This window comes from Magallana gigas, chromosome 3, assembly GCF_963853765.1.
Source record: "Magallana gigas chromosome 3, xbMagGiga1.1, whole genome shotgun sequence".
Lineage (NCBI taxonomy): Eukaryota > Metazoa > Mollusca > Bivalvia > Ostreida > Ostreidae > Magallana > Magallana gigas.
The window spans coordinates 56,293,759-56,317,178 of record NC_088855.1 but is presented as its reverse complement, the minus strand read 5'-3'; the positions used below and the strand labels follow the sequence as shown (position 1 = coordinate 56,317,178).

Genomic DNA, 23,420 nt, shown 5'->3' with positions numbered 1-23,420 from the left:
TCAACAAAATTTACCCCTATGTCATGCCACGACTCAACGAAAACCAACGTAATCGTGCTGTTGGGATGCTGCAATCTGGAATGGCACAAAATACCGTAGCAAGACACTTTGGAGTTCATCGGAACATCATCCAGTCATTATGGAGACGTTTTCAACAATCTGGCAACACCCAGGATCGACCGCGCTCTGGGCGACCTCGTGTGACGTCACGTCAACAGGACAACCACATTAGACTTGTGCATCTGAGAAATCGTTTACAGACAGCAAGTTTGACTGCCCGTAGCATGCCAGGGCTACGACCAATTAGTCCAAGAACTGTGCGTAATCGTCTGCGCGAGCAAAACATCAGACCAAGACGTCCAGTGGTGCAACCAGTACTGCTTCAACGTCATCGTATCGCCAGACTAGCGTGGTGCACACATCTGCGATTCAGAATACAGGACTGGGCCAATATTCTGTTCACTGATGAATCCAGATTTCATTTGGATAGCAGTGACGGGTGTATCGTCGCGTTGGGTAGCGTTACCAGGACGCTTGTGTTGTGCAACGTCGACAATTTGGTGGAGGTAGCGTTATGGTGTGGGGTGGAATATCGGCACGTGGAAGGACCCCTCTACAAATGGTCAATGGAAATCTCACTGGCGTACGCTATCGAGATGAAATTATTCAGCGTCATGTGATACTCTTCATACAGAGACATCAAAATCACATCACTTTGCAGCAAGACAACGCAAGGCCACCCGTTGCACGTGTAGTCAGGGACTTGTTTGTTCAACAGAATGTCGATGTCTTGGCCAGCTGTTTCCCCCGATTTGTCGCCGATCGAGCACGTCTGGGAAAATGGAAAGACGTTTACGCCGTTTCCCAAATCAGCCAGTGACATTGGCTGATTTAGGCCAGGCTTTAACCAACATCTGGAACAACATTCCTCTGGAACAACATTCCTCTGGAACAACAATCCTCAAGCATTTCTGAACACTTTAGTGGCATCAATGAGGCGTTGCTGTCAAGCATGCGTGAACGCAAATGGTGGCCACACGCGTTATTATCCCCTCGCGCAACTTGTTGCGAAGGGGATATAGCATCGCTACCGTGCGTGTGTGTGTTCGTATGTGTGTGTGTTTGTGTGCACTCCATTTCAATTTTTTTAGTAAATTAATAAAAAACCTTCCAATAGAATTTCCTCAACCTTTGCACAAATATGCCTCATTGTAAAAGATTAAAACAAATGCAATGTCATATTAATTGGTCAAATTTATACATTATGACAAACTTCGTTCAAAACTAAAAATATTTATCATAGATTTCACACTTCTGCAAAATAACAAATAAAAAATGCATGTGCCTTTCCAAATCATTAATAGTATTACAAATTATTATTTCATTAAATCAATGTCATTAATTTTGTATACGAGTTATCAATCGACATTTCTAAGTAAGAGTTATCTATTTTCTGCTTCACTTCTTTGAAACCAATTATAAATTGATACGGTAGGCCTAGCTACGAGGTGCGTCACGGGATGAAGTCGTAATTCAAGACCAGAACTCGAATCTGTCAAGGAACATGGACTTTTTGCATACGTGATGTAGATCTCTTCTCATTGGATTGTAGTAGGCCTTACAGTTATTTCAATTAACATGGCCCGATCCCTTTTCCAGTATTCATGCCACCGAGTTTTGATCTCTTTCTGGAACAAAAACAAATTTGCAACATTGCTGCTAGACCATTTACTAAAAGTTTGTAAATAATGTCAAATTAATAATAGTGAATTACTTTTCTCAGATAATTTTGTAAGGCTGAATTAGATATGTCTTAATTACCTGATGCAAAGGTTCATTGACAGCGAAAACTGGACTTCTGATGAAAAAGCTTTCCTCATACCCAAAAGGAAAACTACCTTTCTTAAAATGCAAATGTCATAGGGAAAAAACAAACACTGCTGAACGCACAAATGTGCCTTTAACCACTTATGTGCCACAGGGCCGATTTTGGGCCGATCACACAGTTGCGTAGAGTGCCACGGGGCCGATTTTGGGCCGATTTAAACGTAAGATATTTTGTACATCTTTTATGGTTTTAAAGATAACAGTAACGAAATTTTTGCACATTTAGAATATTAAATATTTTTGTGGATAATATATGATTTTTTTGTAAATTAACAACAGAAAAAATATTATATGTACATATGTTCTACAATTAATAATTTTATAAAAATAAAATTTGCGACAAAAATGATTACAGGTTATGCTCTGTTTGTGATACGAACGAGTTCTTGCTCATAGCAGTATTGAATAAATGAGATAAAAATCAACTAATTTAAAAATGAAATAGTTTGCACTGAAAATCAGGTTAGAATAATAATTTATGAAACAAATAGACACCCGAGGCGATTTAAAATGACGTCATTTTACGTAAGTGACGCCATAATTACATGTGCGTGCTCGCATATTTTGCTGTTTGGTGTCATGCCCCGCCCACCAAAACAAATGTAATTTTCAGCACAGAAAAATGCATATCACTTATCACTTAGTTACAATATTTACTGCTATTTTCTAACAAGAAATCTCAAAATATTGTTATTTGTCATACAAGAATTTGCCGAATACAGTGAAAAAAGGTGAAAAAAGTGTGTCGTGTTTTTTATTAAATGTGACATGGTGATCCAAACAATTTGCAAGGGTAGAATGAATTCTTGCATGATATCATCATATTTTGTTACACATGTAAAAAAAAAAATATAGCTTTGAAAATGTTATATGTAATTCCTGTCAATCTTTAATTTACCAGCATAAAGGCTTTAAGTGTAATGTTAATGTTTTAAATGCGTCACAATCTCCTGAACATTCATTTTCATATTTACAACTTCCGAGTATAATTCCTTCTATTTCTTTCGGAAACGTATTGTTAATTCATAGCTCTATATAAACAGCCAGACTGATCAACGCGCCCCGTTTATCGATTGGTCGAACCGACATCGATTGAAACTAACAGGACTTAGATATACACGCTCCGTTTATGGATTGGTCAAAACCTACAGCGACCTAAGAGAAATCACGGACTGCACGAAATTATCATGATTATGTCAGAGACGAGTTGACCGTTTTTTTTAAGCTAACGTACTGATGTATATTAACAGTAATTTAGCGGATTTTACTTACTTTTTACAACCAATTTTTTTTTTAAAGAAAGATGTAAATATAAACAGTAAAATGCTTTCTTTAAACTTAAACTGAACTTTATTTATATTACAACGATTGATAAACAAGTACTACAACTTATATTAATATCCCTCGTTGGCACAGGTGTTAGCACCATGCTTTCTTTTGTGACACATGCGGGTTAAGAAGGTAGTGATCATTGCAGAAAAAAATACGCATTTTTTCTACATTGTAGCCACCTTCACATCCCACATGAATCACCGAAGAAAGCATTTTATTGTTTAAATAGTTATCTACATGGGCCTATATCATTTATCACCTATGAAATACTAGTAAAGAAAAACCTTTTTTTTTTTTCAAATAACTATTTGCCATTCAATTATTATTTCAAGTAAAATTGTATTTTTGTTTTGAACTTTTGTCATTTATCAATTTCATCAATGTCGGGTTCCTTGAGCAAATAATTCAAAATCTTTAAAATTAATTAAATGGGATGTAAAATGCATACATAATTTTGAAATACTTTTAAAAGATTAAATGTTCTCATGACGATTAGTGTTAATAAATCAAGTGATTTTTCAAGGTGGTAGATAATTTTGACTGTTCTAAATTGATTATATCCGATACTTAATTCTCTTAAGAGGGCAATATTTCGACAACATGTTATATTCTGACTTTTTAAGGAAGGTCGCCCTATTAATAATCTTAATATCGTTTACTAGTCACAAAATAAATAAACATTAAGTATATCCGTTTGAATGTTTCGTAGGGATGTAAAATTGTCGAGATAGAAATTAGTGACATGGCGCTATCACAACCGATTGCGAAATTGGATTAAAATGAATTCCATGTACACACGTTTCATGATGAACACCATCATTTCGAATATCGTCAAAAAACTGTTCTCTCTTCAGAGTGTTTGTCAATGAGTAGCCTAGGAGATGTTAACCGGTCGCAGATTAGATTTTCAACTCGAAATTTGCAACTCGTTTATGAATGCATATTAACACAAACAGGATCATGAAAAGCTTGCAACTTTGCTGAATTTTTAGGGACTGTGTAGCTTGAGGTCTCTTGTCTAATTCTCTGTGAGAAGTGATAGAAAAAACCATAGTCTGATTGGCTGAAAAGATTATATAAATGAAAGGCACCTGCATTTGCACGCAATATACTCAGTCGTTTTTAAATAATAAAAAGGCGAAGGTGAAAGCGCGAAGATGCGAGAGTGCGAAGTTGCGAAGGCGAAGAAGCGATACTACTATCGCTCCTTCGCCATCGCAACTTCGCACTCTCGCATCTTCGCGCTTTCACCTTCGCCTTTTTATTATTGTGGAGCTCTCTATTGTTTAAAGACAATTTTATTTCTATAGAAGGACATCTGAGGCAGACGATGAACTTTTTAGAATGTATTTTCAACAGCTTGCGCAGATCCATAACTTTTTCGGGGGGGGGGGGGGGGGGTGTCGATTGATAATTATATTTGGCCGGGGGGGGGGGTTCCAAGACATATTTTGGAGATTTTGTTATATATAATTAATAAAATTAAATTTTCCGGGGGTATGTGATCCGGGCCCTCTCTCCCCCTTTACTGCATGTGTGAAGATATTAATATTGAATTTTCCGGGTAGCGGACCCCCTCTCCCTATTTAGATCCATACATGAGCAAGGAGTGTCGCAAAATGAAATTAGAATGTTACTGTGTTTGATCCACGGTAAACAGACAGCTGGTCAGTGACAGGAGTCTGGAAGTGCATATGTAAACCATATGGCGGACGTTACATTTTATGTGGAGTATATAATGATTAGGCATAGCCAGCACTGGTAAACATATATGTCACATAGCACATTAAAACATTTATAAACATTCATAGTAAGCACAATGGCCTAGCGCATGCGTACCAATTATAGCATGGATGAATCGGAAAACCTTGGCGAGTACGGTGCCTGCATCAAATTCTATGTAATCGACCGAGACTTTCTAAATGCTATCAAAAAGGCAAAGGCGAGAGTGCGAAGTTGCAAAGGCGAAGGAGCGATAGTAGTATCGTTCCTTTACCTTCACACTTTCGCCGTCGCATCTTCGCACTTTCGCTCTCCGCCATCGCACTCTCGACCTAAAGGCGAAAGTGCGAAGGTCGAAGTGGCCCCATCGGAACACCATAGCACCCACTGAAAGTGCTGATATTTGCAGGAAAAACTTTCTTAGTTCTTTTGTACGAAACTATGAAAATGCGACCTGAACTGTGTGCAATAATTGTCGGTTGATCTTACTTCCAGGGTAATTAAACGTTTTTATCCAATTTCTAGAATGGAAAGAATAATTATATTCCTACTGTCCTCTACAAAAAATGACTTTCATTAATACCCAATTTTGTACATTACAAAGAAAATAAAATTCAATGCAATCGCGAACACCTTGATTTTTTCCAAGGCACTACTACCACACTATATAATTTCCAAGGATGAATCGGTTACTGTAAACGTATTACATTTGACTGTTTGTTCTTTATAGCGTTTTTGGTTGAAAACCATTTCCGCTTAATCAAGTACATGTACATCTCTAAATGCAATTCATATATAGTATCTGTTTAGAATAGGTATATTGAAAAAATACAATAATTTAGATCCACACTTACTTGTTGAAAATTATTTTTGCCCAATATATATCGTACACGTTATAGATATAATACTCAGTACTCCTCAATTGATATTTATCCATAAATATATAATTAAATCATTCTTCAACCATTTAATACGAAGTTTTACCCGTAATTTAAAACACATTTCTCAAAAAGATTTTTACTTTTTATGTAGTGTTATAATACCTTGTTTTTTGTTGTTGTTTTTTTTTTTTTGGGGGGGGGGGGGGGTTGTTGTTGATGTTTTAGAAGATGGAAATATTATCATCCGCTTTAACAGAAATAGGTCTCATAAATTTTGGCAAGAACTTAGTCATTAAAAAATATATATTTCGCAGTCGAAACCACACATTTTTCATCTTCACAACAAAAACTACGTGTGTACAGATCGCTGAACTTTAACTCAAGTACGAGTTGTTTATCCGATTTGCTTAATTAAGTTTCTTCATTCAGAAAAGATTGTTTTAATGTAATTAATTCCATGTATCTATATCGATTTATCATGCATTATATATGTATCTATTGTCATTCATTGCGAAGGTGTTTTAGTGTTGGGTAGTATACATGTACATTGTACTTACTGTACATGTATGTACGTATAAATGGTTAGCTAAACTAAACACAATTTCCATGCTACAATGTTTCGTTATTGTTTCTTTTTTTTTAAATTTAATTCAGCTCATTGCTGTTGTAGCTTGCGTCAATCCAGTTATTATTTTTATGTGTATAACTTTTTGGATCGAGTTGCTCAGTATTAAAAATTTGAAGAAAAAAAAAACTATTAGCAGTCGCAATGACAATATTTATTTGAGCCAATTTACAAGTGCTTTGATTTTCGGTGGGATGTAACGAACTATAGTTTGTTTAACAAAACAAGCCGTCAAATATTGATAGCCATTTTATCTGATTCACTACGAAAGCTCACTATTCATTCGCACGTTTTTATAAACATGTATCTATGACATCAAATATTTAAAACTTTTCTTTGTTATTCTTATGCATAATCTAAAACTTCTTTCATAACTTAAGAAGCGCTTGCATAATCAATTTGACGTCATTTATCGTAATACTTTTTTAAAGCTAAAAAAAAACATAAATCAAAGTCAAATATTGTTCGCTATTGAGAAATAATGACAGAAATTACAAATTAAGGTTAGAATTAAATAAATTCAAATTTCTTCCGGTGAACATGATATTGTAACATCAGGTTTGCACTACAGACCCTCGCGACAGAACAAAAATTGACCTTGTGCATTTTATATGTATGTAACAATATAGAAAAAGAATTACTCATAGTATTACATTCCTCTCTCTGTTTTAACATGTTTACAATTGCCTGTATCAAGTCAACTAACCATATAAAGAGTTGAAATAATTTACAGTCTCCGGGTTGTGCACTTCCTTTCCTTTGTGATTGGTTGAAAATACATGATGTGAAAATTAACATTATTTCATTGGTTGAAATATTGTTCGGCGCAAGTGAGATAATTTTCTGATGATCTTTTTCACGTACGACTTAACAAATTTCGTAGATTTCAAATCTTAAAAAAGTGAGAAAACGAAAAAGCAATTCATATTGCTATGAATGAAATTCAGCCTTTGGTTTTCAGGTCCAACTAGTTGAAAGTAACATTCTACAATATCTATTGAAATTATTTGTTTTTCTTTTAGCATTGTTTATTCAAATACTTATACCAAAATGTAAATACAAAAAAAAAATGATGCGGTATGCCTAATATCGGTAAAGTTATTTGCACCTTAGATAGATAAATGCAGTGTGATAACTTTGATTTTATCAATATAATACGAGTCTACGACCCTACCTAAGATCTCTTTCACCCTACAGTCGATCACAACTTACAAGCTCGGGTACACAGTTCTCAATTTTAGACACGTAGGCTTAAACGACACATGACACAAAAATGTTCGGATAAATCCACTCGCCATGCTATGTAGAGGAAGGTGACATTTATATTAAAAAAGAATTAAACTGTCTTTGATAACTAATTGCTGTTTAGGGTTTGTTCTAAAGACGGTAAGCTTTTTTAAAAAAGCTAAACTTGTGTATGTAAGATGTTCGTATCTAAATCACAACCGGAAATAGATATCATTTGTTTTCTATACATAATCGTTGGTTATGCGTGCGATTGATTACATGTGGCAGCCGTGATTCATACACTTTCAAAATCATAATTTTTTTTCTTACAAATGTTGACGCTGTTTTAAATAAAATATGCACCCTAGATTAAATCGGACTAGTGCCGTTGCGTTCAATGCATTCATATCAGATAACTATGAGTAGATTCCGCCTTCATCAAACAGTCCAAGCTCTTGTTAAAAAGGCTCTAGATAAACAATTTGATAAATGATCATAAAGTACAAGAAAAATGCTTTGATTATGAGAAATGATTGAACGATATTTTCTTTTCAAAGTTCAATTTTCAAAATCTAATAAAAAGGTACATGTACATGTATATCAGATAAACATTTGCGTTTTTCATTTCAAATTTACTTTTATTATTAAATATAATTTTTTTTTTAAATCTATTTAGAATACCACGAGTAAAACAGGTGCGCTAATTGTCAATAAGTCGATTTGACGCGAAACGCCCCGCATTAGATTATAACGTCATATATATCGTAACGTCATATACCAGTGACGTTACATATTTGGCAATTCAATCATTTACGTTGGCAGCGAAAGGGTTAAACATCCTTATCGTGAAACTTCCACCAGAATTTATGGTGAAGTTTTACAACATATCAATATGCTCAAAACAGATGTTTATTTGAAAACTAAGTATGTATTCTTCAAATGTAGTATTGGTAAAGAAAGTCAGTAGTCCTGGCTGATTAAAGATATTAAATTTTGAATTCCCAAGGCCAAGACAAGAAAAGATGCATAGGCCTATATGATTGCGCCCATGAGAAAAGGGTCCTTATGACGTTTTGTATAAAACAGAGAAATAACGTCATAAAGAAATGACGTTACGTAAAAGAAAAAAGACTTGTCTGAAAGTACAAAACGGCGACGCTGTAATTTTGTTACTTTGTTTATGAGCACGTGTCTTGATAGAAGGCCCTATAATGCAATATCTTTTATAATAAACAAACTGAACATATTTATATTTTTTAATATTTAACTCACAACTCACGATCGAATGTAGATTCCGTGCTTGTTTGATCAAGAGTTGTCTTTTGTTCGTATTATTGGCTTAAAAAAACTTGAACATATTGGAGAGAATAACACGATTGAACAATTTTCATTCCGGAACAATTTACACTGCGGAACTAGATCTGATATTGAATGTTTTGAAAATAAATAAATTTTAAAATTACCGGTTAATGAGAAATCATTATATTTGCGACTGTGTTTTCGCTACCGATTATATATAATATATTAAAATAAATTTTGACTGTTATATTCAAAATCGTACAATTAAATAATTATTTTGAATAAGATCAAAAACTTAGTATTGTCCTTTAAAATAGATGTCAATGCAGAAAAATTGGGTAATACATTACTGCCACACTGGTGCATTATCACGTGACAACTATAAATAGATTACGTATATTCCTTAACATAAAATGAGACAGAACAAAACTATCCCGCGGTTTCCAAAATAAAAGAAACATACCAAATGAAAGCAAAACATCTCAGTTTAATCAAAACCGCTGCTAGAATCCTATGTTTTTCCTTATCAAAAAGTTATTCATCCGGTTCTCATAAAACCTTCCCAACTTTTATATAGTTTGCACGGAAAACGGCAAATTGCATCAAAACAACACACAACATGTGATTCTAGCAGCACTTTTCAATTTAAGCATTGATCAAACTGACGATACGTATAAAATTTCAAGTTCAATATATACGGGGTAGTGTTGTTCTAGTCGGATTTTATATTATAAACAACGACAGAGGAAAGCCTGGCCGGGAAAGAAAAGCAAATTTACATACCTTTTAGCGAATGATTGATAAAACTTACATATCCCCCAGTATTTTGATGTTCAATTCTCAATAAATCACACCACAATAATTTATTAGAGTTCTTAGATTAGTTATATTTTGAATATGTTTACAATGCTTTCCGATCAAATTCACACGGCATTCAACTTTTAGTCATGACGTCATCAATGTGTAAATCTACGTAATACAAACTGATTTCTGGAAAAAAAAGTGTCTACAGTATTTTTTATTTGTTTTTGATCTACGTTTCGTTGATTAGATATTTGAATAAATACATGATTTCACGGAATTACATGTAACTCAGATTCCATATTTTTTAATATAAATATTCTCACTTGTGAATTAGAGAGTTACTGTACAAGTTTACTAAAAAAAAATTCCATTTATGCAAGACTATGTGTCTCTGCACTCCATTTTAATGAAAATGGACAACGTCACCAGGCCACAACCAAAGATGGGGTAGCACGTTGGCAGATCAGCTATCCAAAGGGAAAAAAGGGACCCAAGCTGTTGTAAAGCCCAACAAAACAGCAGTTACATTTGGTATGTTCTTATTTGCCTGTCGTATAGACTTATAAATTCTTTACTTATAAAGTTGTATGTGTCATTTTAAAACAGAACAAACAAAAAATTTTTAATTAATTTGTTATTCCGCTCAACATATATTTATAACGCACTACATCACAGTTTGATAATTTACCAATTTCATTGTTGATGTGATTAAAGTTACATGATCAATTTTTTTTTTTTCACAGACTATGTAGATATCCTCCGGATAAATCTATGTGAGCGACGAAGACAGCATCCCTCATACACTCAGTCCAATGATGACGCTCACGTGTCCCTTGGATATTGCCCGCCAGCACTGACGTTAGGATTTGAGGGCTTTGTAAAAGAAGATCTGATAGCTACGCGTCGTTCCAGGTTCAGTCATTGAGTGTTCTAAATAGGGCGTGGATACTTGAAACCGGTATACTGCTCCGACGGGAAGATGTCCCTTATCTTGGAAACAACACATGCTGGAAGGATTTTTCGATTCCCTCTTGCCTAGTCGCTGCCAAACCCATAAGACAAACCTCCTGTATGCAACATATCTGTAGACTCTGATGGTAGAATTTTATTGTTATTGGTATATGTATTTTTTTGGTTGTTAAAATGTATATACTTAATTTATTTTAATAACTGCAATAAACAAACAGATTTTTCTGTTGACTGAATATACATTATTTTGAATAAAGTTTGGTTTCAATGAAATGCACAATTATATTTCTCTCTTTCGTAAGCATGATCAGGTGTGAGAATACTTACTCATTAATTGGTTCATTGTCATCAATGGGCCCATCAGACTGGATATAGTCATAAAGGCTGACCTCTAAAACTCGAATGTTCAAGCAGTTGTCTATAAATGTCTGGTGCTGAGTGATGCACTCTATACCGAAGGAATCTCTGATGTGGTCAATGACTGGTATCTCTGAGCAACAAATGCACTCTGCTTCAGTGGGCATCACCTCGCATGATCCACACTCGCACCTGTGTAAAGTTGTAAACATTTATACATTTATTTGAATATCTCTATTATTAAATGTGTTATTCTTAAGGCAAATATAATTTATTAAGGCCAGGTAAGCTTTTTTTTTTTTAGCGAGTGTAAACAACCAGACTTTTGAGATTCCGCTTTATTCCAGTACGTTATATATATATGTGTCGTTCCTACAAATACATGATATAAATAATTACTCAACTGTAATTATACATGTCGTAATATAACATTTCATTTATAAGCACGTAAATTTAGGTAAATATAAAATTATCTGTTAAAATATATTCGTATTAAACAAGAATTAAATAGATGCAAACATTTAAATATAATTCTTTCTCTCTACTTATTCATGTAAGTATTATGCACCATACTACTGATATTATCAAATAAATATGGACATAGTTTACAGTAGTTATCAATTATAATATGCTAGTACAAATGATAATATATACATACCCTAAGTAAGGGTGGGACAGAGCGTATAGTAACTCCTTATAGGTAGTTATACTATGTATGTCGGCTACACACACCTGTTAATAAATAATATCGTTTTGTACTTATACCATAAATATTTCTAAAATTCAAAAATAAAATGCAATATCCACGTGCATATATACTCTTAAGTATCATATTAATAATAAATAAATAATCCTAAATAATCCTTTTTATGTTATTCTATAAATCTGACAAATTGATCAAACCGGTTTACGTTCTGTGATACAATTTAAAAATAACTTTATCTTCTAAATTCATTCCTAAATAATTCATATATAAAGGTATAAGCTATCCTACCAACTTATCATGTTATACATACATACAGACATAAAATTTCAATTGTATTCTTACTTACATTCAAATGATGTGTCCCGGTCGAGAGCAATTTTCAAATGGCTGTAAGTTAGCGACCGGAAGTTTTAGAACAAAGAAAATCTTATATTACCAAAAAATCTAAAAATGATTTATATATATTAAAGAAAAATATAAGTAATCGGAGGTTTATCCAATAAAACAACTATCTTAATTTGTTTAGCGTGAAAAATATCGAAATAATATTTATATGAAAACATCCATTGACTAAAGGACTATCTTTAAAAAAACTTATATAAGCAGTGCGACACATAGACTAGTGGGTAAGTCACCCGATTAACACACGATAGGTACGCGGTTCGACACCCCGTCACGGCTGTGACTTTTTATCTTAATCTAATACTTTCTACATTGAAAATGATACAAAAAAATAAATATTTTTTAAACACATCTGTTACATATTCCCCCTGTTTAACATTGCTTTACACTGCAATGAATAAATTACTGAATTAAATATATCAATAAATAATAAACAGTCACTCTACCATTCATACTCTACATAAATGAAATCAATCTAGTGTTTATACTGAGCCCACGCTTGGGTGAGTGTAGAAGCCAAAGAAGCACCGAGATTCGCAACAGCCTGACTTAACTGTTGAAAATCGTGTACATCTTCTGTTAATGTTTGAGATCTGATGGCAGAAGTTGGTAAGTGGTGAAGATTGGAATGTTCTCCACCAGTGCTTCGCGTTGTACGTCTAGGTTGTACTGAGGGTGCTACCGATGTATCCGGTAAAGACAATTCGGTCTCTTCAACATCATTATCACTTGCTGGATCACAATTTTGCACATTTTTAAGAATAAACACACGGTTTTCACTTTCAGAATCGGAATCAGAAATAGTTGAATCACTGTCATCTTCTGAATACACAATTTCACCTGTGTCTAGGATTTCTCTTCGTGTGACGTTTCTTGTTGGTCCAGAACCATCCACAATTTGAATAGTGTACACGTTATCACCTGGAGCACCAACAACTCGATACGGCGTTGAATCCCACGTATCTTGAATTTTGCTTCTACCGATTACTCTTTTTCTGAGTAGAATACGTGATCCAATGGCAATTTCACTCTGCTTTGTAGAACGATTGTAATGTTTATTTCTCCGTTTCGCATTGTCTTCTAAATTCTTCTTTGCTTGTTCCATAACGTGACTCATACGTTGTTTATGTTTTACGATATATTCGTCCACCGTTGCAGAAGAGTTGTCGTCACCAAGGCCAAGGAAATGATCAATTGGTAGTGTTGGCTCTCTACAAAACATTAAGAAATATGGGGTGTAACCCGTTGATGAATGGATTGTAGAATTATAAACATAGACAAGTTCAGGTAAATATTCAGGCCATTTCCGTTTCTGTTCCGCTGTTAAAGTTCGGAGTAAATTGTGCATTGTTCTGTTGTACCGCTCAACTTGACCATTTCCCTCTGGGTGGTACGGTGTTGTTCGACTTTTCGAATTGTTATAAATTTTACAGAGTTCTTGAATTATGGCACTTTCGAAATTTCTGCCCTGATCACTATGGATTCTTCTTGGAATTCCATAACGGAAAAACCATTCTTTGGTTAAAACTTTCGCTACTGTTGTTGCCTTTTGATCTCTTGTTGGAACAGCCTGTGTAAACTTCGAAAAAATATCAGTCATGACGAGAACGTTCTCTCTACCATCTGATGCTGGCTCAAGTAGGGTAAAGTCAATGGCTAATATATCTAATGGTTTGAACGCAAGCAGATTTCCAATTGGAGGTTTCACAGAAGGAAGTGGTGCTTTAGAGATCAGACATCTTTCACATTTTTTACAAAACTCTTCAACATCATTTTTCATGGTCACCCAGTAGCATCTTTTCTGAACAAGAGACAAAGTTCTCTCTACACCTTGATGTCCAGCGTGACTGTGTAGGGATTCTAAAACATGTTGCTTCAATGATGTTGGAAGAAGTACTTGTCTACATGGCCCAGTTTCTCCATCTGTATATCTGTAGATCACATCCTCCTCAATCTGTAGTTTGTCCATATGTTTCAATAACTTCCTAACATTTTTGTTTTCTCTCTTCAGGTCTTCTATGGTAGGTTTTACATCATTTTTTATCCAGTAGCGAACACGACTAAGTAAAGGGTCAGATGTTTGTAGAGATGCTATTTCTGTGTGTTCGTATTCAGGTAACGTATTGGTTGCGTCTACAGTCTCTGTTTGCATGAATCGAACATGTGCATAAGATATTTCAGTATCTTTCCTGCGAATATCCATTAAAGTAGAGCCTTTCGTTATCGTCTGAAGTACAGACTCAGAATTGCATGTAACAGTTCTTATTTTGGGTACTGGTTTACGGCTTAATGCATCAGCATTGCGGTTAACTTTTCCTGAACGGAACTTGACCTCAAAATCGAACTGAGCAAGTTGGCTAGCCCATCGTGTTTCTGTGGCTCCTAATTTCGCAGTTTGAAGATAACTGAGCGGATTATTATCCGTGTAAACGACAAATTTTGCACCAAGTAAATAGTCTCTAAATTTCTCTGTCACGGCCCACTTTAAAGCTAGTAGTTCCAATTTCATCGAACTATAGTTTTCCATGTTTCGTTCTGTGGGTCGCAAAGTCCTTGATGCATACGCAATGACAACGTGACCGTGTTGCTGTTCTTGTGACAAGACGGCGCCTAATCCGTCAAAACTAGCATCTGTCTCTAATATAAATGTTTTCTTAAAATCTGGATAACCTAGGATCGGTGACGAGATAAGTTTTTCTTTTAGTGCATTAAAAGAAGAATCGCATTCAGTTGTCCATGACTCTTGGAATGGTTTTGTTATCTTCTTTTGTCCACTTTTGTTGTTATGGGTTAGACTGTGTAATGGTCTAGCGATTTTCGAGAAGTCCTTCACAAATCGTCTATAATACCCTGCTAGACCAAGAAATGATCTGAGTTCCTTTTCTGTGGTTGGTGTTGGCCATGATTTGATTGCTTCTGTTTTCTCAGGATCTGTGGAAATCCCTTTCTCGGAAACTACGTGTCCAAGGTATTTAACTGATGTATTAAAAAACTGCATTTGGTTGGTTTCATTTTCAATCCATGGGATTTGAGTTTTGTAAAGACAATATCTAAACGGCGTAAATGTTCATCGACTGTGTTTGAAAAGACGAGAATGTCATCTAAATAAAGAAGTAAGATTTCAAAATTTTCCTCTGAGAAACAAGCTTCCATGAGCCTTTGAAAAGTGGCAGGACTATTGCACAATCCAAACGGCATTCTTAAGTATTCATAAAGGCCACCCGTACCGACACGAAAAGCTGTTTTCTCTATCGACTCTTCATCCATAGCCACTTGGTGGTATCCCTGTGCAAGGTCAATCGAACTAAAATATTTTGCTCCGTGTAAGACATCCAACGTTTCGTCGATCCTTGGGAGAGGATAAGCGTCTTTAATGGTCTTTTTATTCAGTTCTCTGTAGTCCACGCAAAGACGAAGGCTTTTATCTTTCTTTCGTACTATTACTACAGCTGACGCAAAGGGACTACTGCTTTTCCGTATTACTCCACTGTCTAAAAGTTTCTTGATATGTTGTTTAACTTCATCGATTTGATGTGGAGGTATTCGACGGTGTGGAAGTCTGATTGGTACATCATCTTTGAGTTTGATGGCATGTTTCACTGCTTCGGTGTAACCAAGATCATTGTCATCTTTGCTAAAGGTTTCGCGATGCTTTCGTAAAAGACTATCGAATTTTCCTTTTTGATCTTCAGTGAGGATTACGTCTCCCATCTTTACTTTCAAGTGATCGTTGTAATCGTCTGAGATTGGGATATCGTCTGATGTTTTTGTACTTATCTTACGTATTACAACTTCTGTTTCATGTATATCAATGTCATATTCGTCGTTGGTAGATCGAATGACATCTACTTTGTGAAGCGTCCCAATTCTGCTCTTGGGTTTCAACCACGTGTCTTCATCTCCAATATTTAGCACTCTTACTGGTACTTTGCCACAGTCTATCGTTCCTAAGGTATCAATAACCATTATGTTTCTTGGAAGTGATCCAAACGTTCCTGATATGGCTTGGACTGCTGCCGTATACGGTTTATTCTTCTTATTCTGTTTTGTCGATCCGATGACAACTTTCATAGATTTAGCTGGTATACAGATATCAGATCGTCCTGCAACTTTCACAAAACTTATTTTGTCATCACCCGTAGATAGGTCGAGAGCAGTGGTCGTTATTTTCCAAGAGTCTTTTTCTGATTCATTTTCAAATTTGAATGTACCATCTTTAATGAGATTATGAACTTGCTTTAAAATGTTACAACCAAGGATTCCGTCTGTTGTTTCTTCATCATTGACTTTAGAAACAAGAAAACCAACATCATGTAAAACACACCCACCCAGATCAACGTCTACTTCTACAAAACCAAGGTAAGGTATTTGCAAATTATTGGCAGCTACAAGTTTCAGAAAAGGACGGGTGTCACTAAGTTTTAAGTCGGACAGGTAAGTATTGTAAAATTTTGATGTTATAGTAGACACTTCAGATCCTGTGTCTAATAGACACAAAAAGTTATTTCCATTTATCTTGACATTTGTTGAAGGACATTTTTCTTTAAGATTGTTTAGCGATTGTTTGGAGTCTTCTTGGTGTCCCTCACCAGTTCGACTCGTCACTGAGAGGGTTGGGCTTTTGGGTCGTCTAGAGAAATCTTCCTTGCCGTTGTTGAAAGTTTTGGACAATCAGGTTTCTTGTGACCCTCTTCGTGACAGTGATAACATGTGATGGTATTGGATCTGCCTAAACTACGTCTATATCCTCGTCCTCTGCTTCTACCTCTATCGGAATGAATGCCGCGTCCTCTGTAATGAAACTGTTGCCGGGGTACCATTTGTGTGAGGAAATCAATTTGTTTCTGCTGTTTTTCAAGAAGCTCTTGTTGTTTCTTAATCACCTCCAGAATATCATTGCTTTGAGTTTCTGGCGTTGTTTCTTCAATTGAAACTTTATTGATTGAAGCAGCGCTTTTCGACGAATTTGGCTGTCGGTCATCAACCCATAATAGCACACGTCCGCGAAATTCTATAAAGGGCATTGATGGATTTTCCATGGAAAACCTTCGTAGTTCCCTCTTGAGTTGATAATCTCTTACACCATCAATAAACTTTTCAGTCAGAATTTTCTCATTGTTTGAACTGTCACCCCCTTCTTTCTTGTTAATACTGTGCATAAGTTTCATTAAGGATAGGGAATATGTTTCTAAACTTTCATTCTCTGTTTGCTCTCTCTCATAAAATTTGTGTCTGAGTTGGGCCAAATTGTCTTGAATTTTAAATGTTTCTTCAACAATTTTCAATATGTCATCCGCTGTTTTTTTCATATCGGATGGACGCATTCGGATTTCCGTTTTAGCATTTCCAGTGAGGTGGTCCAATACAAACTCAATTTTCTCATCATTTGTTGGAATATTTACAATATGATCTCTCATGTCTGTTACCCAATCTTCGACATCTGGATCAGAGTCTTTGACGGGTCTTCCAGCTAACTTGGGGAGTTTTCGTTCGGATTTTATGTAGACAGGCGGTGTTGATTTGGATGTAGCCGCTTGCCTCGCTTCAACATGAAGAAGTTTTATCCGCAACTGTTCTATTTCTTCTTTCAGCTTTTCTTCCATTTTTATGGCGTATGTTTATTTCTTTATTAAACAAAATATATTTAGAAATGTTCAAAAGTTAATAAATATGTACAATCATTCAACTGAAAAATCTGTAAGCTCTGTTGTCCACGACACCATTGGGGAAATCATCAGGCATCTGGCGATCCCACTTCTGACACCATTGTAAACAACCAGACTTTTGAGATTCCGCTTTATTCCAGTACGTTATATATATATGTGTCGTTCCTACAAATACATGATATAAATAATTACTCAACTGTAATTATACATGTCGTAATATAACATTTCATTTATAAGCACGTAAATTTAGGTAAATATAAAATTATCTGTTAAAATATATTCGTATTAAACAAGAATTAAATAGATGCAAACATTTAAATATAATTCTTTCTCTCTACTTATTCATGTAAGTATTATGCACCATACTACTGATATTATCAAATAAATATGGACATAGTTTACAGTAGTTATCAATTATAATATGCTAGTACAAATGATAATATATACATACCCTAAGTAAGGGTGGGACAGAGCGTATAGTAACTCCTTATAGGTAGTTATACTATGTATGTCGGCTACACACACCTGTTAATAAATAATATCGTTTTGTACTAATACCATAAATATTTCTAAAATTCAAAAATAAAATGCAATATCCACGTGCATATATACTCTTAAGTATCATATTAATAATAAATAAATAATCCTAAATAATCCTTTTTATGTTATTCTATAAATCCTGTGATACAATTTAAAAATAACTTTATCTTCTAAATTCATTCCTAAATAATTCATATATAAAGGTATAAGCTATCCTACCAACTTATCATGTTATACATACATACAGACATAAAATTTCAATTGTATTCTTACTTACATTCAAATGATGTGTCCCGGTCGAGAGCAATTTTCAAATGGCTGTAAGTTAGCGACCGGAAGTTTTAGAACAAAGAAAATCTTATATTACCAAAAAATCTAAAAATGATTTATATATATTAAAGAAAAATATAAGTAATCGGAGGTTTATCCAATAAAACAACTATCTTAATTTGTTTAGCGTGAAAAATATCGAAATAATATTTATATGAAAACATCCATTGACTAAAGGACTATCTTTAAAAAAACTTATATAAGCAGTGCGACACATAGACTAGTGGGTAAGTCACCCGATTAACACACGATAGGTACGCGGTTCGACACCCCGTCACGGCTGTGACTTTTTATCTTAATCTAATACTTTCTACATTGAAAATGATACAAAAAAATAAATATTTTTTAAACACATCTGTTACATATTCCCCCTGTTTAACATTGCTTTACACTGCAATGAATAAATTACTGAATTAAATATATCAATAAATAATAAACAGTCACTCTACCATTCATACTCTACATAAATGAAATCAATCTAGTGTTTATACTGAGCCCACGCTTGGGTGAGTGTAGAAGCCAAAGAAGCACCGAGATTCGCAACAGCCTGACTTAACTGTTGAAAATCGTGTACATCTTCTGTTAATGTTTGAGATCTGATGGCAGAAGTTGGTAAGTGGTGAAGATTGGAATGTTCTCCACCAGTGCTTCGCGTTGTACGTCTAGGTTGTACTGAGGGTGCTACCGATGTATCCGGTAAAGACAATTCGGTCTCTTCAACATCATTATCACTTGCTGGATCACAATTTTGCACATTTTTAAGAATAAACACACGGTTTTCACTTTCAGAATCGGAATCAGAAATAGTTGAATCACTGTCATCTTCTGAATACACAATTTCACCTGTGTCTAGGATTTCTCTTCGTGTGACGTTTCTTGTTGGTCCAGAACCATCCACAATTTGAATAGTGTACACGTTATCACCTGGAGCACCAACAACTCGATACGGCGTTGAATCCCACGTATCTTGAATTTTGCTTCTACCGATTACTCTTTTTCTGAGTAGAATACGTGATCCAATGGCAATTTCACTCTGCTTTGTAGAACGATTGTAATGTTTATTTCTCCGTTTCGCATTGTCTTCTAAATTCTTCTTTGCTTGTTCCATAACGTGACTCATACGTTGTTTATGTTTTACGATATATTCGTCCACCGTTGCAGAAGAGTTGTCGTCACCAAGGCCAAGGAAATGATCAATTGGTAGTGTTGGCTCTCTACAAAACATTAAGAAATATGGGGTGTAACCCGTTGATGAATGGATTGTAGAATTATAAACATAGACAAGTTCAGGTAAATATTCAGGCCATTTCCGTTTCTGTTCCGCTGTTAAAGTTCGGAGTAAATTGTGCATTGTTCTGTTGTACCGCTCAACTTGACCATTTCCCTCTGGGTGGTACGGTGTTGTTCGACTTTTCGAATTGTTATAAATTTTACAGAGTTCTTGAATTATGGCACTTTCGAAATTTCTGCCCTGATCACTATGGATTCTTCTGGGAATTCCATAACGGAAAAACCATTCTTTGGTTAAAACTTTCGCTACTGTTGTTGCCTTTTGATCTCTTGTTGGAACAGCCTGTGTAAACTTCGAAAAAATATCAGTCATGACGAGAACGTTCTCTCTACCATCTGATGCTGGCTCAAGTAGGGTAAAGTCAATGGCTAATATATCTAATGGTTTGAACGCAAGCAGATTTCCAATTGGAGGTTTCACAGAAGGAAGTGGTGCTTTAGAGATCAGACATCTTTCACATTTTTTACAAAACTCTTCAACATCATTTTTCATGGTCACCCAGTAGCATCTTTTCTGAACAAGAGACAAAGTTCTCTCTACACCTTGATGTCCAGCGTGACTGTGTAGGGATTCTAAAACATGTTGCTTCAATGATGTTGGAAGAAGTACTTGTCTACATGGCCCAGTTTCTCCATCTGTATATCTGTAGATCACATCCTCCTCAATCTGTAGTTTGTCCATATGTTTCAATAACTTCCTAACATTTTTGTTTTCTCTCTTCAGGTCTTCTATGGTAGGTTTTACATCATTTTTTATCCAGTAGCGAACACGACTAAGTAAAGGGTCAGATGTTTGTAGAGATGCTATTTCTGTGTGTTCGTATTCAGGTAACGTATTGGTTGCGTCTACAGTCTCTGTTTGCATGAATCGAACATGTGCATGAGATATTTCAGTATCTTTCCTGCGAATATCCATTAAAGTAGAGCCTTTCGTTATCGTCTGAAGTACAGACTCAGAATTGCATGTAACAGTTCTTATTTTGGGTACTGGTTTACGGCTTAATGCATCAGCATTGCAGTTAACTTTTCCTGAACGGAACTTGACCTCAAAATCGAACTGAGCAAGTTGGCTAGCCCATCGTGTTTCTGTGGCTCCTAATTTCGCAGTTTGAAGATAACTGAGCGGATTATTATCCGTGTAAACGACAAATTTTGCACCAAGTAAATAGTCTCTAAATTTCTCTGTCACGGCCCACTTTAAAGCTAGTAGTTCCAATTTCATCGAACTATAGTTTTCCATGTTTCGTTCTGTGGGTCGCAAAGTCCTTGATGCATACGCAATGACAACGTGACCGTGTTGCTGTTCTTGTGACAAGACGGCGCCTAATCCGTCAAAACTAGCATCTGTCTCTAATATAAATGTTTTCTTAAAATCTGGATAACCTAGGATCGGTGACGAGATAAGTTTTTCTTTTAGTGCATTAAAAGAAGAATCGCATTCAGTTGTCCATGACTCTTGGAATGGTTTTGTTATCTTCTTTTGTCCACTTTTGTTGTTATGGGTTAGACTGTGTAATGGTCTAGCGATTTTCGAGAAGTCCTTCACAAATCGTCTATAATACCCTGCTAGACCAAGAAATGATCTGAGTTCCTTTTCTGTGGTTGGTGTTGGCCATGATTTGATTGCTTCTGTTTTCTCAGGATCTGTGGAAATCCCTTTCTCGGAAACTACGTGTCCAAGGTATTTAACTGATGTATTAAAAAACTGCATTTGGTTGGTTTCATTTTCAATCCATGGGATTTGAGTTTTGTAAAGACAATATCTAAACGGCGTAAATGTTCATCGACTGTGTTTGAAAAGACGAGAATGTCATCTAAATAAAGAAGTAAGATTTCAAAATTTTCCTCTGAGAAACAAGCTTCCATGAGCCTTTGAAAAGTGGCAGGACTATTGCACAATCCAAACGGCATTCTTAAGTATTCATAAAGGCCACCCGTACCGACACGAAAAGCTGTTTTCTCTATCGACTCTTCATCCATAGCCACTTGGTGGTATCCCTGTGCAAGGTCAATCGAACTAAAATATTTTGCTCCGTGTAAGACATCCAACGTTTCGTCGATCCTTGGGAGAGGATAAGCGTCTTTAATGGTCTTTTTATTCAGTTCTCTGTAGTCCACGCAAAGACGAAGGCTTTTATCTTTCTTTCGTACTATTACTACAGCTGACGCAAAGGGACTACTGCTTTTCCGTATTACTCCACTGTCTAAAAGTTTCTTGATATGTTGTTTAACTTCATCGATTTGATGTGGAGGTATTCGACGGTGTGGAAGTCTGATTGGTACATCATCTTTGAGTTTGATGGCATGTTTCACTGCTTCGGTGTAACCAAGATCATTGTCATCTTTGCTAAAGGTTTCGCGATGCTTTCGTAAAAGACTATCGAATTTTCCTTTTTGATCTTCAGTGAGGATTACGTCTCCCATCTTTACTTTCAAGTGATCGTTGTAATCGTCTGAGATTGGGATATCGTCTGATGTTTTTGTACTTATCTTACGTATTACAACTTCTGTTTCATGTATATCAATGTCATATTCGTCGTTGGTAGATCGAATGACATCTACTTTGTGAAGCGTCCCAATTCTGCTCTTGGGTTTCAACCACGTGTCTTCATCTCCAATATTTAGCACTCTTACTGGTACTTTGCCACAGTCTATCGTTCCTAAGGTATCAATAACCATTATGTTTCTTGGAAGTGATCCAAACGTTCCTGATATGGCTTGGACTGCTGCCGTATACGGTTTATTCTTCTTATTCTGTTTTGTCGATCCGATGACAACTTTCATAGATTTAGCTGGTATACAGATATCAGATCGTCCTGCAACTTTCACAAAACTTATTTTGTCATCACCCGTAGATAGGTCGAGAGCAGTGGTCGTTATTTTCCAAGAGTCTTTTTCTGATTCATTTTCAAATTTGAATGTACCATCTTTAATGAGATTATGAACTTGCTTTAAAATGTTACAACCAAGGATTCCGTCTGTTGTTTCTTCATCATTGACTTTAGAAACAAGAAAACCAACATCATGTAAAACACACCCACCCAGATCAACGTCTACTTCTACAAAACCAAGGTAAGGTATTTGCAAATTATTGGCAGCTACAAGTTTCAGAAAAGGACGGGTGTCACTAAGTTTTAAGTCGGACAGGTAAGTATTGTAAAATTTTGATGTTATAGTAGACACTTCAGATCCTGTGTCTAATAGACACAAAAAGTTATTTCCATTTATCTTGACATTTGTTGAAGGACATTTTTCTTTAAGATTGTTTAGCGATTGTTTGGAGTCTTCTTGGTGTCCCTCACCAGTTCGACTCGTCACTGAGAGGGTTGGGCTTTTGGGTCGTCTAGAGAAATCTTCCTTGCCGTTGTTGAAAGTTTTGGACA

General features: G+C 35.5%; 1 protein-coding gene and 1 long non-coding RNA gene across 2 annotated transcripts in view; both read left to right on the top strand.

Annotated features, from left to right (window-relative positions):
• The window catches only part of LOC105335620 (sushi domain-containing protein 2), a 149,191-nt gene that overhangs the window by 58,633 nt on the left and 67,138 nt on the right, over positions 1 to 23,420 (top strand). The window lies entirely within an intron of this gene.
• LOC136273394 (uncharacterized) lies at positions 1,485 to 10,651 on the top strand. Its single transcript, XR_010711604.1, has 3 exons — positions 1,485 to 1,737; positions 10,158 to 10,308; positions 10,521 to 10,651. It is a non-coding gene; the product is annotated as an uncharacterized lncRNA (long non-coding RNA).